This window comes from Ornithorhynchus anatinus, chromosome 20, assembly GCF_004115215.2.
Source record: "Ornithorhynchus anatinus isolate Pmale09 chromosome 20, mOrnAna1.pri.v4, whole genome shotgun sequence".
Lineage (NCBI taxonomy): Eukaryota > Metazoa > Chordata > Mammalia > Monotremata > Ornithorhynchidae > Ornithorhynchus > Ornithorhynchus anatinus.
In genome coordinates, this window is record NC_041747.1 from 5,914,368 (window position 1) to 5,929,412 (window position 15,045).

Below are 15,045 nucleotides of genomic sequence, written 5' to 3' on the forward strand. Positions count from 1 at the left end.
GAAATCCCACCTCTTCGAGGAAACATGCCCTGATTAAATAATAGTAATAATATTTATTAAATGCTTTTATTGTTTGCAGAACATCACACTAAGCACTGGGAAAGAATACACAGTTGGGAATTAGGCAGAATCCTTGTTCCTCACAGGGGAGCTCACAATCTAAAGCTCCACCTTCCCATTTTCCATCATTCCAGTAGTTCCCACTAACACTTCCGTTGACACATCCCACACTTATGGATATTCTCCGCTTAGGTTAATTTACAGATATTCAACTATTTATCCTCTTACCCTTTTCCTATCAGTGGCCACAGCTTGACTTTCTCCAGTCACCCCCGTTAAACTGCAAGCTCCCACGGGGTAGGCGCCGGGTCTGTTACTTAATTGTCCTCTCCCAAGCCCTCCGTACACTGCCGTGCACAGTGTAGGTGCTCGATCCAGATCACCGATGGATCGACTGAAGGGTCAGAGGTGGAAAGTACCTCACTCTGGCCACGAGCCACCTGCCCAATGATATTGGTTTTCCATCTTCCAGCGGCACGGTTACCGTGAAGCCTGAGGGATTGTTTCTAGGGACGTCAAGGTGGCCGGTCTCACTCTCGGAGAGGGTCAGGGAGGAGGAGGAGGATTTGTGGGGAGGGCGTGTCAGCGGCCCCTTCAGAACCGGAAGAAAGAAATCAAGCTCACCATTCCTATTAGCCAGGGGAGATCACCCCTAAACCCCAGGGGAGGAGCAAGCACTGAGCTCTCTGACTAAATCAGTCCAATTGCAATATAAGAGCAGCTCAGGCCCTGGTTTGCACAATGTAGGCTGAAGAAGAGCGTGAGAATGCTGCTGAGGGGGGGGCGGATGAGTTTGTTAGTCTGGGGGCTACAAATCCAAAGATGAAGGGGGGTTGGTTTGTTTTTTAAACCAAATGATTTCGTCTGGATGACGCCACAGTCCAAACGGGCCAATCAGCCAACCTGCCGACCCTTTCCGGTGTGGACACTAAGTCGGTAGGGCACTTTGGGTGAGAGCCGGCTGCCGTGGCTGGGGTTCTGTTCCTTATCGTATCTGTTGTGGATTGTTTTTCCTTCATTTCCCTGCATTTTGAGAGTGGGGATAATCCGGCGGGTCCGATTCTTTGGTACGTTGTCCAGCCTCTTTGGACAAAGTCCCTTCAAAGACTTTGAACCTCTTTAGCTCTCCTGGACATTCTGGGTCAGTGACCTCCCCTTAGTTCCGCTCTCTGCTTTCCCCTTGCGGAACACTTCGGTTTGAAAATGATGGGGAAAACTATACGAACTGAACAGAGCAATCCCCTGGATTCCACTAGAGCCTCACCTATGCGTTCTGCTGGTTTTATATATTCTAAAATAATGTAATCGATCCCGTAGTCCACAGAAAATACACAGAGGATGTCGCGGACCGGTTGCCTTCTAGCTAGGGTAGTCAAAGAGAAGAGTTGAAAAGCAATCATTTTTTGATTTTGCATACTTGCTGCAGGTTAACTTTAATGCAGTTATCCCAGAAAAACTACGCTACCGACATATCCAACAACTCGTTCTTTATACAATTAAAATAGTATCTGTACCTAATTTGAAGAACTTTTTGTGTGTATCTTCGGACAATCACGTTACTTGTATTTCTTTGGAGACATCTAGTGGCGATAACCGAATGAAAATTCTTTCCCAAAGTCCTGCTTAGCCCCGCTTAAGTATTCCACTTTTCGATTAAGGGTGGGTGGAATGAAAACACATTTGTTTAATTACCGCCACGGCTGTTTGATTTAAAAACATTAAGCAAACACTTCAAGTGTAATCAGTTATTTTCCACAGGCTAGATTTGGAAATAAAAAGTAACTGTATTTTCAAATGTTTCAGCGGAGACTAAATCAACAGTAGCAAAATACCCACTGCTCCCATAAACACCACCTGCAACTAATTCTGCTTAGGGTCTCCTCCGAGATGTAGTTTAGTGTGAAAGCAGAGCGTAATTTTTGAACGTAGCATTTGCTATTTTTGTTCTCTGAAGAACACAATGAGATCAGTTCTTTCTTCTGTTCGGATAGGCCTGAATTCCCTGGATTCCCCCCTGAAAGAAGGTGTATGTAGCTCCAGCTGTATGTATGGGAGAAAATGTGGGTGTTGACTCTGTCTCCCCAGCCCACGCCCGGCTACAATCTTGCAGCAAGACCCTCTTCAGTTTGGAATAGTAAAGACACACAAACTGAGCAAAACTCGATTTGCTAGGTCACTTTCTTTAGGGAAGCAGCATGGAGCGGTGGATAGAGCACAGGCCTGGGAGTCAGAAGGTCAAGGGTTCTAATCCCAGTTCTGCCACTTGTCAGCTTTGTGACCTTAGGGAAGTCACTTCACTTCTCTGTGCCTCAGTTACCTCATCTGGAAAATGGGGATTAAGATTGAGAGCCCCATGCGGGACAGGGACTGTATTCAACCCGATTTGCTTGTATCCACCCCAGCGCTTAGTAAAGTGCCTGGCACATAGTACGAGCTTAACAAATGCTGTCCTGATCCCTACCTGATTCAGGATCTTCACTTTCAATCTCTAAGAATGAGCCCTTAAGAAGAAGAGACAACTCTACGCACACGAGAAGTGGCTTTGCTCTACTATTTGGTGGTCACCGCTGCAGATAGAACAGTTTCTGAATCTGATGGTACGAGGATGAGATTTACAATCAATCAGTGGTATTTATTGAGCACTTATGATGTACAGAACACTATGCTAAGCGCTTGGGAGGGAGTACAGTACAATAGAGCTGATGGACACGTTCTCTGCCGACAATATTTCGACTGTCCAGAGGTTCTTTGTACTAACCGGTGTCAAAAACTCTGTCTTCCAGATAGGTGCTGTTATCTCTGGGACAAGCAGAGGGAACAAATATCTGGCACCAGCTGTGGGGAATTCAGAAGCAGACTTGGACTTCACTTTGACGGAAGGCTCGTTGGACTAACCCCCGACGACTGGGCCAGCAGCACAGTTCCCCAGGCCTCTGCAGCCCTGTGTCCAGTTCACCTCTGCGTTGCTTCGAGGACCATTGGAGAACAAGGTCTCGAAATGGCAGGAGGTAAGCCTGCGGTTCTTGAGCTAACACTGACTGTTGTCCCGCCCCCTCGGGTATGGTGATGGATCGATTGGCAAGGGCAGAGGGGATTGCTAAGGGCTCCCCGCAGTGTGCCTGATCCTGGCAGTGGTATAAGCAGAGGTCGCCGACGTAGAATGCTCTGTGACGCCAAACCTTTTTCGTTACGGGGACAATGGAATGTATTTCTGGACCCGCCGTCCCCATGCACCGTGGGACCCTGGGGTGGTTCTTTAGTGGAGCTCAGTCTCTCAGCGCTACAAAAAGGCAGCGATGTGCTACTTTCATCAGCACTATTGTCTCTGGGATTATTTTCATCAGTGTCAATTGGGCCCCGACTGTGTTTTGGGCACCCTCTTAGTGAGGCTTGGTAGATTTCTTCTCTCACAAGGGTGAGCTAGTCATGTCGGATGAGTGCTCAAAGCTCCTTGATAAAAGCTGCGAGACAAGGTCAGAAATAATTTTCAAATGATTTCTCCCACTGAAACTCTGCCCCACCTCCTCTCAGGCTCTGAGGAAAGTAGAGACTATCCTCTCCCCGGACCACCCCCTATGGAGGTTGTGTTGTGGTTTTTCCTTCCATCTGTGGACCCAGAATGAGAGAGAGGGAAAATCAAGCTCCACATTTCTCTCCTGAGACTTGCTAAGCAATTGTTGCATCTTTTCATATGTAAACCAAACAGAGTTAGTCACTGCTTTCTAAAATACAAAACCCTGTTTAATTCTGGTGAGAATTATGTGATTGGGCCCTGGGACGAGGCACAGTACACCACTTACCTTTAAAATCAAAATGGTGGACTTGCAGGATTAACTCACTTCAGGTGGTCCTGGCAGATCTAGGATCAATCCCACCATCCACTGACACTAAAAATATTGGACTCAATATTACATTCAGTATCCTTGCAGCGATTCACTAATGTTTGCCTACAAAGTCCCAGATGTCATTTAATTTCAGAGCGCGAATGGGGGAGCTCAATATAAAAGGGAAAACATTGAGGGATATCTAGGCCAGACTAATTTTCCTCTATTCTTCACGTTATCATTTTGTGGCCTTAAAGGTGCTCCGCTAAGTTAAAGTGAAGCTTTTCTTCCCCACCGCCAGATGTTTCCTCCATAATCTTATTCTTCCTCTTGCTTTCACTATTTGTAACTACTCTTCAGCGTGGCTCAGTGGAAAGAGCACGGGCTTTGGAGTCAGGGCTCATGAGTTCGAATCCCAGCTCTGCCACTTGTCGGCTGTGTGACTGTGGGCAAGTCACTTAACTTCTCTGTGCCTCAGTTCACTCATCTGTAAAATGGGGATGAAAACTGTGAGCCCCACGTGGGACAACCTGATTCCCCTATGTCTACCCCAGTGCTTAGAACAGTGCTCGGCACATAGTAAGCGCTTAACAAATACCAACATTATTATTATTATTACTCTTCGTCCGTCTCTTCCATTAGTTTGTAAGCTCTCCGAGGCAGGGCACCTTTTTCTTGCTACTCATGTTCTCTCCAAAGAGCTTGGTAGAGTGCTTAGATCTTAGTAGGTGCTCAATAAATACCACTGATTTGTGTTCATTAGCCCTACTGAGCTTTTCCCTTCATTGTTCTTTTTGAGGTAGGAAAGCGCTGTTCCCGAAGGCAGGAACAGAAGGCAGCTCCATCCTCAGTAAACGCTAAGCGTCTTTTCTGGTTCTACAGGAGGTGATGCTTGGCAAAAGGTCACTTCTTTCTGCTTTCCTCACAGATGCCTGTTTACACACAGGAGCTGAAAACAAATCTCACCGAGGGCTAAAGAATTCTGGGATCCGTAAGCACTCTTAGGAGAGAAAAGTGCTGAACTAGATAACCCAGAAGCATTTATTAATCAATGGTATTTATTAAGCACCTACTGTGAGCGGAGCACTGTTCTAAGCACGTGGGAGAGGACGGTACAACCGAGTGGGTAGATGCGATCCCTGTCCCCGACGCTGTTTAGTTTTAATGTCTGTCTGTTTATATCTGTTAAGTGTAGTCCGGTGAGATGCAGTCCCCGGCTCACGTGGGGCAGAGTCTAGTAACTATGTAGTAAGTGCTTAACAAATACCACAGTTAGTATTATTATTAATAATAACAAAAGAACCAGATTTGCTCATTTTCATCCTTTCATTTCCATCAGATGTAATTAAGGCTTATTGAGCCCAAGATGGATGGCACTGAAAATATGGTCGCTAGTGGAAACTGGAGAAAAGGCACTGGAGTTTATAATCTGAGGCATACAAATGAAAACGATTAATGGTATTTATTGAGTGCTGTTACAAAACAACTGTATGTACTAAGAGCTTGGGGGAGTATAATTCAATAGAGTTGGTAGACATGATCCCCCTCTTTAAGGATTTGCAATCTAGAGGGGGAGACAGACATTAAAATAAATCACAGACAGGGGAAATGGCAGAGTATAGAGCTATATACTTAAGTGCTATGAGGCCGAGAATAGGGGGTGAATGTCAATATTATAAGGGGTATAGATCCAAGTTCATAGGCAAGCAAATTTCCTGAAAAAAAAAGCATATGTAGAATATATAAGGAGAAAACTGAGTTGGGATTATTTGTGAAACCTGTCATACCTCAAAAACTGTGCAGGCAACCTGAGGAAGAAACTGAAAAAGAAAAACCAAAGAAAACAATAAATAGACAACTGATTTCTAGGGAAGATCCTCCTTTTGTTTTCCCCCAAAGCAAACCCATCTTCTACCATATGTGTTTGGACTTAACGTTCTTCACAAATACCATCAAAAACCGAGCTGTCGTAAGGGAAACCTGAAGTGTAGAAGTGTGTGAAAATGGTCCAAGTTATTGATCCATGCAACCTCTTTCTCCTCCGTCTTTTCACTGACCTGCCAATAGATATCACTGCCTGTTGATGTTGGAATTAAACCTAAGATACTAAAGAACAAACTGTGCATGTTTTGACATAGACCCTTTTCTTTTTTTATGATCCTTTCTGCATTCAGTGGAATTCTCACATATGCTCTCACTCTAAATGTTTATGTATCACTTCAAAAAAATTAAACAAATTCTTCAAAGGGTTTTTCCCTTAGGATGTGTGAGTGGGAGAGTTTATGAGACAGGAAGGATACATTTCCCCTCAGAGTAGCCAGGGAAAACCTGACTTGCAGACACAAGTCATTTCAGAGAATGAGAAGCACTAAACAAAATCGCCACTTCATCTTAAATCTTCTCTTTCCGGTCATCCGTTTAGATCCTAAAAAGAAAGGATTTCACAGCAATTGATACACTATTGACATATTAGCATATTAGTCAAGCTCAGCAGTGTGGCTCAGTGGAAAGAGACCGGGCTTGGAAGTCAGAGATCATGGGTTCTAATCTCGGCTCTGCCGCTTGTCAGCTGTGTGACTTTGGGCAAATCACTTCACTTCTCTGTGCCTCAGTTACCTCATCTGTAAAATGGGGATTAAGACTTTGAGCCCCACGTGGGACAACTGGATCACCTTGCATCCCCTCCAGCGCTTAGAACAGTGCTTCGCTCATAGTAAGCGATTAACAAATACCATCACTCTTTTTTCCAGCCTCCGTGAACTGTGTTATCCATTGTGTGTAAAGCACTGTACTAAACGGTTGGGGAATGTATACTCGTGAGTTCGTTATGGGCAGCGAACGTGTCTGATTTTGTTGTAGTGTATTCTCCCAAGCGCTTAGTATAGTGCTCTGCACATAGGAAGTGTTCAATAAATGTCATCGATATAATACGGATTACCTGCCTTCATGCTTATAGGAAGCCAAGAAAGCTGTAATAGACTAATAAGCAATAAAAAGGCAGCGTATCCTAGTAGAAAGAGAACAGGCCTGGGGGTCAGGAATCCTGGGCTCTACTCGTAGTTGTACTGATATACATATCAGTATATGCTGAGTTACTTAACCTCCCTGGCCTCAGTTTTTCCATCTGTACAATGGGGTTAAAATATTTGCTCTCTTGGCTTCTTAGATTATGAGCACTGGAAAGGCAGGGACTTTGAACTAATTGTCTTGGACCTGTCCCGGCATTCAATACAGATTAAATGCTTGGCACATACCATAATAGAAATGCACTAGAGTTAAGGATGTGAGATTAGCTGCCAATAATGAGTACAAATGGATAAGTATAGCAGTAAACGCAGAAAACTTGAGCAGGGCGAAATAGCTGAGGAAGTGGTGATAATCAGAGATTAATTTGCTATTAATCAGAGCTAAAATTTGATTAGGTCTGTTTTCTATCTGTTGATATGGGTGAGGTAGGTCTAAATGAAATCCCTTTTCGAATAAAATCCCAATTATTCAGCCAACGAGGTACACGGCCAGGTGGTGTTTTGTCGTAGCAACAACTACTCTGTCAAGGGCTGAAAGTTTCACGTCTTCACTGTAGCTCAATATCTTAGGTGAATTAGAGTTCCTGTGTGATTTCTAGAGGGCAGTTACCCCGGTGTGCTAATTTTCAAATCTGTACAAGCAGTGCAAGATGGACAACTTTAAAATGTAGTGAATCCCCGGATATACTCCTAGTAGCTAGAGAGAGAAATTTAATTCTAGGAAGGTTAGGGTATTGGGGATTGAAGCAGGTACACGACGTCTGCATAGTCAAAGTACTTTTTCTCGGCCCTGCATTGGTTGTCTCTGTGGCCTGCAGAAAATAGGAGGAGGAAACTAAGGAGCTCTTATGGGAACAGAGCCTCTTAAAGGGGGTCCATAAAATTCCCATTCCATGGGGGAGAAAGCTCCCACAGCTGGTGGAGCTAGACTTTCAACCTCTATCATTTCACATTTCTGAAAGGACCGGAGAAGTTTCCAATCACTTCTTCAGTTTCCTCATCTGTGAAGTGGGATTAAGCACCCATTCTCTCTCATACTTAGACAGCGAGCCCCATGAAGGACCGGGACTGCCTCTGACCTGATTACCTCATATCTAACCCAGTGCTCGGCACATAGTAAGCGCTTAACAAATACCACAATTATTATCATCTTTAGGACCAAAAAAATCCCAAACAGTGGCTTTCCACTCTTTTGTCTGACTGAAGCCTAGCCCGACCCCCTTCGGGAGCCAAGGACCCATGGAAATCTCTAGTTCTTCCAGTTGGGGCAGGGGGTTTTGTGATGATTTCTTAAGGAAGCTTATGCTCCTGGAGCGATAGTCCCTTCAAATATTTCTCTTTTTGCATAATCTACTATCAACAGTTGAACTTCAACCTTTCACTCTTTTTTCCTTTTCTTTTTGGGGCAAAGTCCATGTGGCAATTCATCTTCATCTTTATTTTTATCCCATTACTAAATACAGTGATTTACACATTGTCAGTACTCAATAGAGGCTAGCGCTATCCGACTTCCTTCCGCCTATATCTGTGCTCCCTACTCGGCACCTGGAATTTCTCCCACTGCTCTGAAGAGAACCTATCCAAATGGAAGCGTGTCAGCTCAGTGACCTTCCTTTGGTCCACCAGCAAGGGGGCAATAACGGCGCTGTGCCCGGACCACTGAGACACTGTGTAAAGGCATGGAGGTGAAGGGAAATCAGTGGTATTTATTGAGCGCTTAGTATGCTCAGAGCACTGTACTAAGCACTTGGGAGAGTACAGTAAAACAGAGTTAGCAGACACGTTCCCAGACCACCACGAGCTTACAGTCTGGAAGGGAAGATGGACATCACCACAGATAAATAATTTATAATATGTAATTTAAAGGTCTGCACATAAGTACCGTGGAAGGAAAAAACATTCAGGCATTAGGTTGTTTTTAATTTTCGGTGATAAATCCCACTGAGGGTACAAGAGGTCAGTCTCTTTATGAAGGTGTCTCACTCTTCCCTTCCCGTACAGTGGGTTAACATAGTAAAAGCTCGTAGTTCCCAAAGGGACCGTACAATCATACAGTCCTTTTAAATGAGCAAGAGAAACTTGTCAGGATGCCAGGGACCTCTCCCCGAGGCCCTGTGACACCTCCCAACCCTCATTTCCCCAGTTCCCACAAAGCTGGCGGGGCAGGGAAAATGTGTGAATTTCCAGTTTCCCCTCAATTAGATGGACCATTTAAACTTATAAAATGACAGTGAGAACTGAGCACAAGTGCTATTTGAATCCCTTATTCCTGGAAAAGTTCAATGGACTAAAAGGATGTCAAAAGTCACGTTTCAGTTGGAGGAGCACAAAAACCCAAGATTATTTTGGTGCTTCCTATGAAGCAGCCATTTCCGATGTTCTTTACTCATGTCTTTCTCTTGTCAGGCTAAAAAAAAAAAATCAGTCCTTTTTACCAGAAAACAAAGATTCCCAAAGCTGTAAGAGCTGTCACAGTTGAATGGCAATGGGATTGCTTAGCAAATCACCTGTCCTGTGAGGGGAGCCTAGGGAAAAGGGCAAGGTCCTGGGAGTCAGAGGACTTGAGGTCTAGTCTCAGCTCTGCTACTTGTCTACTGCGTGACCCTGAACGAGTCACTTCTCTGTGCCTCAGTTACTTTATCTGTAAAATTATACCTGTTCTCCCTCCCAAGACCTGAGCGCCATGTGGAACGGGACTGTATAAAACCCGATTCACTTGTATCTTCCTCAGCACTTAGTATTGTGCGTGGCACATCATAGGCACTTAACAAATAGCCCAGTTATTTTTATTATAACAGAACTGGTCCAGTCCATGGGCAAGCCAGCATGCCGAGATATTGATTCTCATAACAGCGTTTCTCTGGAAGTTTCTCTGTGGCCAAATGATTGTTCTCTCTATGACTCGGGCAGGTCCTGCTTTAAGCGCAATTGTCCAGATGATTGAGATGGAGGCGATTTTGGGGAGGGAGTCCAAGCCATCGTATTTACCTGTTTCCACTGAGGTCAGTCAGAGAGGAATTGTTCAATTTTCTCCTTCACCTGTTCACGGGTTTAACTTCTCTTGCTGTAAACAGGAGTAAACCGACAAAATTCAGCTAGTTTTTTTTTTTAATGGTACTTGTTAAGTGCTTTCTGTGTGTCAGGCATATAACACTGGGGTAGATACAAGTTAATCAGGTTGGACACAGTCCACGTCCTTCCCGGGGCTCACTGTTTTAATCCCCACTTGACACACGAGGTAACCGAGGCACAGAGAAGTGAAGTGATTTGCCCAGGGTCACGCAGCAGGCGAGTGGCAGAGTCAGGACTAGAACCCAGGTCCTTCCGATTCTCGGGCCCGTGCTTTATCCACCAGGCCACGCCCCTTCTTGTGAATAAAATTAATCTTGAGAAGGCACCGCAGCCACCTGAACCGAGGGGTTATAGGACCGTGATGATGCTTTCGGCGGGCTAGTCTGAATAAAATAACCGCGACCGTAGTACGGGAAGCTGGTGATGAAATCTTAAGGGCAACATTCCTTCCTGACTGATTTCTAACCTACCCAATTTATATCTCACCCCAAGCTGCCATTTCAAAGGAGAGCTCTCAGAAGAGGCTCTGAACCAGTCAGATGTAGGAATCGAGCCGTTCCTTTGGGGACTCTCTCCCGTTGGCAGCGTCCGTCGTGGTTCTCCTCTGCTCTGAGGGCCCACCGATCCAAAGACACCCGGGAGTCGGAGTTAGTTCCTGACCCTCGGCACGGGGTTTCGGGTCCCTGGGCGGTGGAGCCGAGGCGGTTCCGGGAGCCCCAGCCTCCTGGGTCCCTGCAGCAGAGAGCTGGCCGATGCCAGCGTCAAGGCCGGGCGTGGCTCCGGTCAGAGGACTGTGCAGAGGCCTAGACCCCCTGGTCTGTAGAAGCGGGGAGCCTGTGGCTAGGCTACTCAGTTGCGAAGACACACGCAGCCCGCTGCAGCTGCTGGCTGATTCGTCCTTCCATCCAGAAGTAGTAGGACGGGGTAACTTATCTGGAAAGGAGGATAACCAGGGGAAGCTCAGGAGAGTGCACCTCTCCTTTACCCGCCTCCCCTCAAAGGAGATGATACCTCCTCCAGGAGGCCTTCCCCAAGTCATCTCTAATCTCTCCACTCAGTTCCCCCAACTGTCGCCTCAGCCCTTCTGCACCCCCTAATCACTTAACATTCCCACAGAGCCCTTAGGGGAATCTGCTTCTTCCCTAGCTGAAGGCTATTTAAGACTCTTTTTTTCTCCAGGGGACTGTAAGCTCTCTGAGGCAATGGTCATCATGTCTTCTGACTCTTGCACTCTCCCAAGCGTGGGAGCACAGGCCTGGGAGTCAGAAGGACCTGGGTTCTCATCCCAGCTCTGTCACTTTCTTGTCTGCTGTTTGACCTTTGGCAAGTCGCTTCACTTCTCTGTGCCTCACTTCCCTCATCTGCAAAATGGGGATTTAATACCTGTCCTCCCTCTTAGGCTGTGAGCCCCACGTGGGACCTGATGATCTTGCGTCTTCCCCAGCGCTTAGTGCAGTGGTTAGCGCGTAGTAAGCACTTACCACCACTATTATTACTAAAGGTGGGGCCAGAAGACTTCCGGCCCAGGAATCCACTGAATCACTGTAGCCGAGGAGGAAAGGTTGGTGATTTCTTGTGAATTTCCTGAGTTGAGACTCAAAATTGAGGAGTTGGACTTAGGAAGGAAAATGTGTAAACGAAGATAATTTTTGTTACCTCTCTGAGTCAGGGTCCCAGGAGAATAAATAACAGGGAAAAATGGTTATAGAGCCCACATTAATGAACATATATTTTCCTTCGGCTAGTCAGTAGCCAATTCAGGCAAACAGCTGAATTACATTTCAAGTGCTTATCGGTGCAACCTGAAAAGAATCATATAACGTACTCTAACATGAATTTATGTATTGCTGTGACCACTCTAGTTGAAAATATTTTTATTTTTCTTTCATTTGGACTGTTAGTTCCTCGTGGGCAGGGAATGTGTTACCTCTGTCTTTATTTTAAAAGTTTTCTTGCCCTGAGCATAATGCACTATGCCAGCTGGGCACTCAGTAAATGCTATTCTGACTAAAATATTATCTTTTGCCAGGTCGAAATAGATCGAATACCTAATTGAAGAGTTTAAATGAGTAATCTTGAAAGTAATATTTTACTTTCATTTTGCCAACCAAATGAAAGATGACATTTACAGATTTTACCTCAAGATTAAAACATATCCTTGGTTTAAAATACCGTATCTCAGTTAGAAATGTCAGCATGAATATTCGACCTGCTATAATTATTCTTTATTAGCTCGGCAAACAGAGCTGCTTTTTGCCTCTCTCGGTTTCTGAGATTTTATCTACTCCTTCTGAATGCATCACTGACAAAATGATCAGATAACATAGCACCCTTATCAAATTCAACAAATGGGCAGTGTTAGCGAGCGCGGGTATGGGTATCCGGCAGACGTCAGCGTGGGTTCCCAGCGGAACAGAGGGCTGATGAGGGAAATCAGTAGAAAAACAGCTTGCTTCCTCTTAGCAAATACCTGTGCGATGAGAAACGCTCAACTCCGTGATGAGGACAGGACTGTCTTTCATCTCAAGCCACACCCCGTGAAGTCATTCTTCCTTTGGAACAGCTTTTGAGGGCATGGTATGGATTCATGGTGACAGAAACAGCTCATAAATGAAGCTTTGATTTATTTAACTTGCCTCGGCCGGGGACTCAAAAGCTTTTTTTTTTTAAAGACGTATTTATGATGGCAGCTGTACGCGTATGTAACAAACATTTGCTACCCGTCACGGTTTTATTTTTAGTCAATTATAATGCAGTTTTAGTATGCTTGGAAAATATTCCTGGTGACTTTTTTGTGCTATTTGTAAGCACTTATTATGTGCCAGGTACTGTATAAAGTTCAAGGATAGATACGAGCCGATCCAGTTGGTCACAGTTCATGTCCCAAGTCTGATTCTCCATTGAACAGATGGAAGAACTGAGGCCCAGAGAAGTTAAGTGACTTGCCCAAAGTCACAGAGCAGACAAGTGGCAGAGCCGGGATTAGTGTAAAGTGTGGAGGAGGTAGTTATTGGAGACAGAACAACTGGAGACAAGAGAGATTAATCTGGGAATGATGTGATTTCAGGTGGGCTTTGAAGATGGTCGGGAGCTAGGGTCTAGTAGATAAGAAGGGGGAAGAGTTTCCACTTGAGCAAAAGGTTAAAAGCCGGAAGAAACAGAGAGCAAGGTACAGTGAGCAGGCTAACTTGCAGGAGTGAGCTAAACATCACTCCTCAGCTATTTATGCAGATTTTATGTAATGGGCATCTCGATGGTAAGGAAAAAAGCATTGTCGTATGTTCTCATGATAACACATAAAACCAGGCACTCGGGAGATTGTGTGGTAAGCAGAGAAAAATAATGGACAGTTTGAATTTGCCTGCCTCTCTTAATTGAATGGTAAAGTTACACTAAAGAGTGCTAAAAGGAGGCTTTGGAAGTAATTCATTCATCTAACAATGGCGACTCAGATGCCTAGAATATATAAAAATTTTAGCGCTATTTATAACATAATTCCATTGTACAAGCTCTTAATTCCTAGGAACCATGGAGGCTTTAATGTTCAAATTATAGCAACTAGGAGCTGATGGGGCATTAGTCTTAACCATCGACATAAACATATCATTAATGCATATATCGCCACAATAGTCCTACCGAACATTGCTTCGAGCTACTGTACCTGGTAATTAAAATGAGACGAAGAGGTAGAAATCTGAGACATTCAAAATGCTTTCGAAATGGAATCCTTAAACGTAATTTTTTTGGTTCATTTTGGGCTTTTCAATTTCACCAACTCAAAAAATAAGCAGAGCCATCAGTTGGTTTTTATCATTTAAAGATTTCTAGAATCTCTGAATCCGTATCAAGGCAACACACATATCCGATGGAGGAAGGCAAAGAGTCCTTCCCCTCCTTCAGTTTTGAAGTCATTTCACTGCTGCAGCGCAGAAACTATTTAAGGAAATGACTATCATCAACAACCTGCTGGGTCTATTAAAAAGGAAATTAGACAAACTGCCTGTCAAAGGGCCTAATGCAAACTCATATATTAATGTCCAATCCCAAGTAATTTGCTTTAATAGCCTTGGGCCAGTTCCTGTTCAGACTGGACACAAGACAGTGTAGTAGACCCAGAAAGGAAGCGATTTTAGTTCTGATATTTACTGAGCACTCCTGTGTGCTCAGGACTGGGGTAGATATAAGGCATCTACCCTTAGAGAAGCATATGGCCTAGTGGATAGAATACGGGCCTAGGAGTCAGAAGGACCTGGGTTCTAATTCCAGTCCTGCCATTTGTCTGCTGCATGACTTTGGCCAAGCCGCTTAACTTCTCTGGGCTTCAGTTCCCTCATCTGTAAAATGGAGATTAAGAGTGTGAGGCCCATGTGGGACAGGGATTGTGTCCAACCCGATTAGCTTGTATTTACCTGGCATTTAGTACAGTGCCTGGCACATAGGAAGTGCTTAATAAATACCACTTTAAAAAAAAAAGCGCAATCAGATTGGACCAGTCCCACATGGGGCTCACAGTCCAAGTGAAAGGAAGGGATAAAGGTAGGGATTGGGGTGAGGGAGACAGAGGGCTAAGGGTCACTGCAGGGGGATGCCAGTTAATGGGTGAGGGCCATGGGGGTATACACACACCCAGACACATACACACACTATTTACTCCTTTTCTCCTTAATTCTGTTTCTGAGTTTAAAAACACTAGAAAGCATGCTCAATAAACACTTGATGGAATTAGTCATGGTATTGAAGCTGAGATGCTGATTGGACTCCCTGGTAATTTTCCCCAAAGGCTGATGAAAACACATTTTCAATAGAGAAGCAGTTTGGTCCCGTGGAAAGAGGGTCAGGGGTCCTAGGTTCTAATCCCGGTTCTACCATTTGCCAGCTGTGTGTCCCAGGAGGTTGAATTGGCAATATCAGTTCCCTCTTCATATCAGGCAGAAAGAACAGAGGGAGAATTTGGCCGTACTAGAAAAGACTCTGGTGGTGTGGGGATTTTCCTGACAGGTTCCTCTCTGGGAAAACTAAAGTACAGTGCATGGCATTCTGTCCGCCTAATAGCAGAGAGAGTG

At 44.8% G+C, this 15,045-nt stretch overlaps 1 long non-coding RNA gene across 1 annotated transcript in view; it reads left to right on the top strand.

Annotated features, from left to right (window-relative positions):
- The window catches only part of LOC103170456, a 52,482-nt gene that overhangs the window by 15,533 nt on the left and 21,904 nt on the right, over positions 1-15,045 (top strand). The window contains exon 2 of the long non-coding RNA XR_486179.3: positions 2,844-3,068. This is a non-coding gene — a long non-coding RNA (uncharacterized LOC103170456). The remainder of the gene's footprint in view (positions 1-2,843; positions 3,069-15,045) is intronic.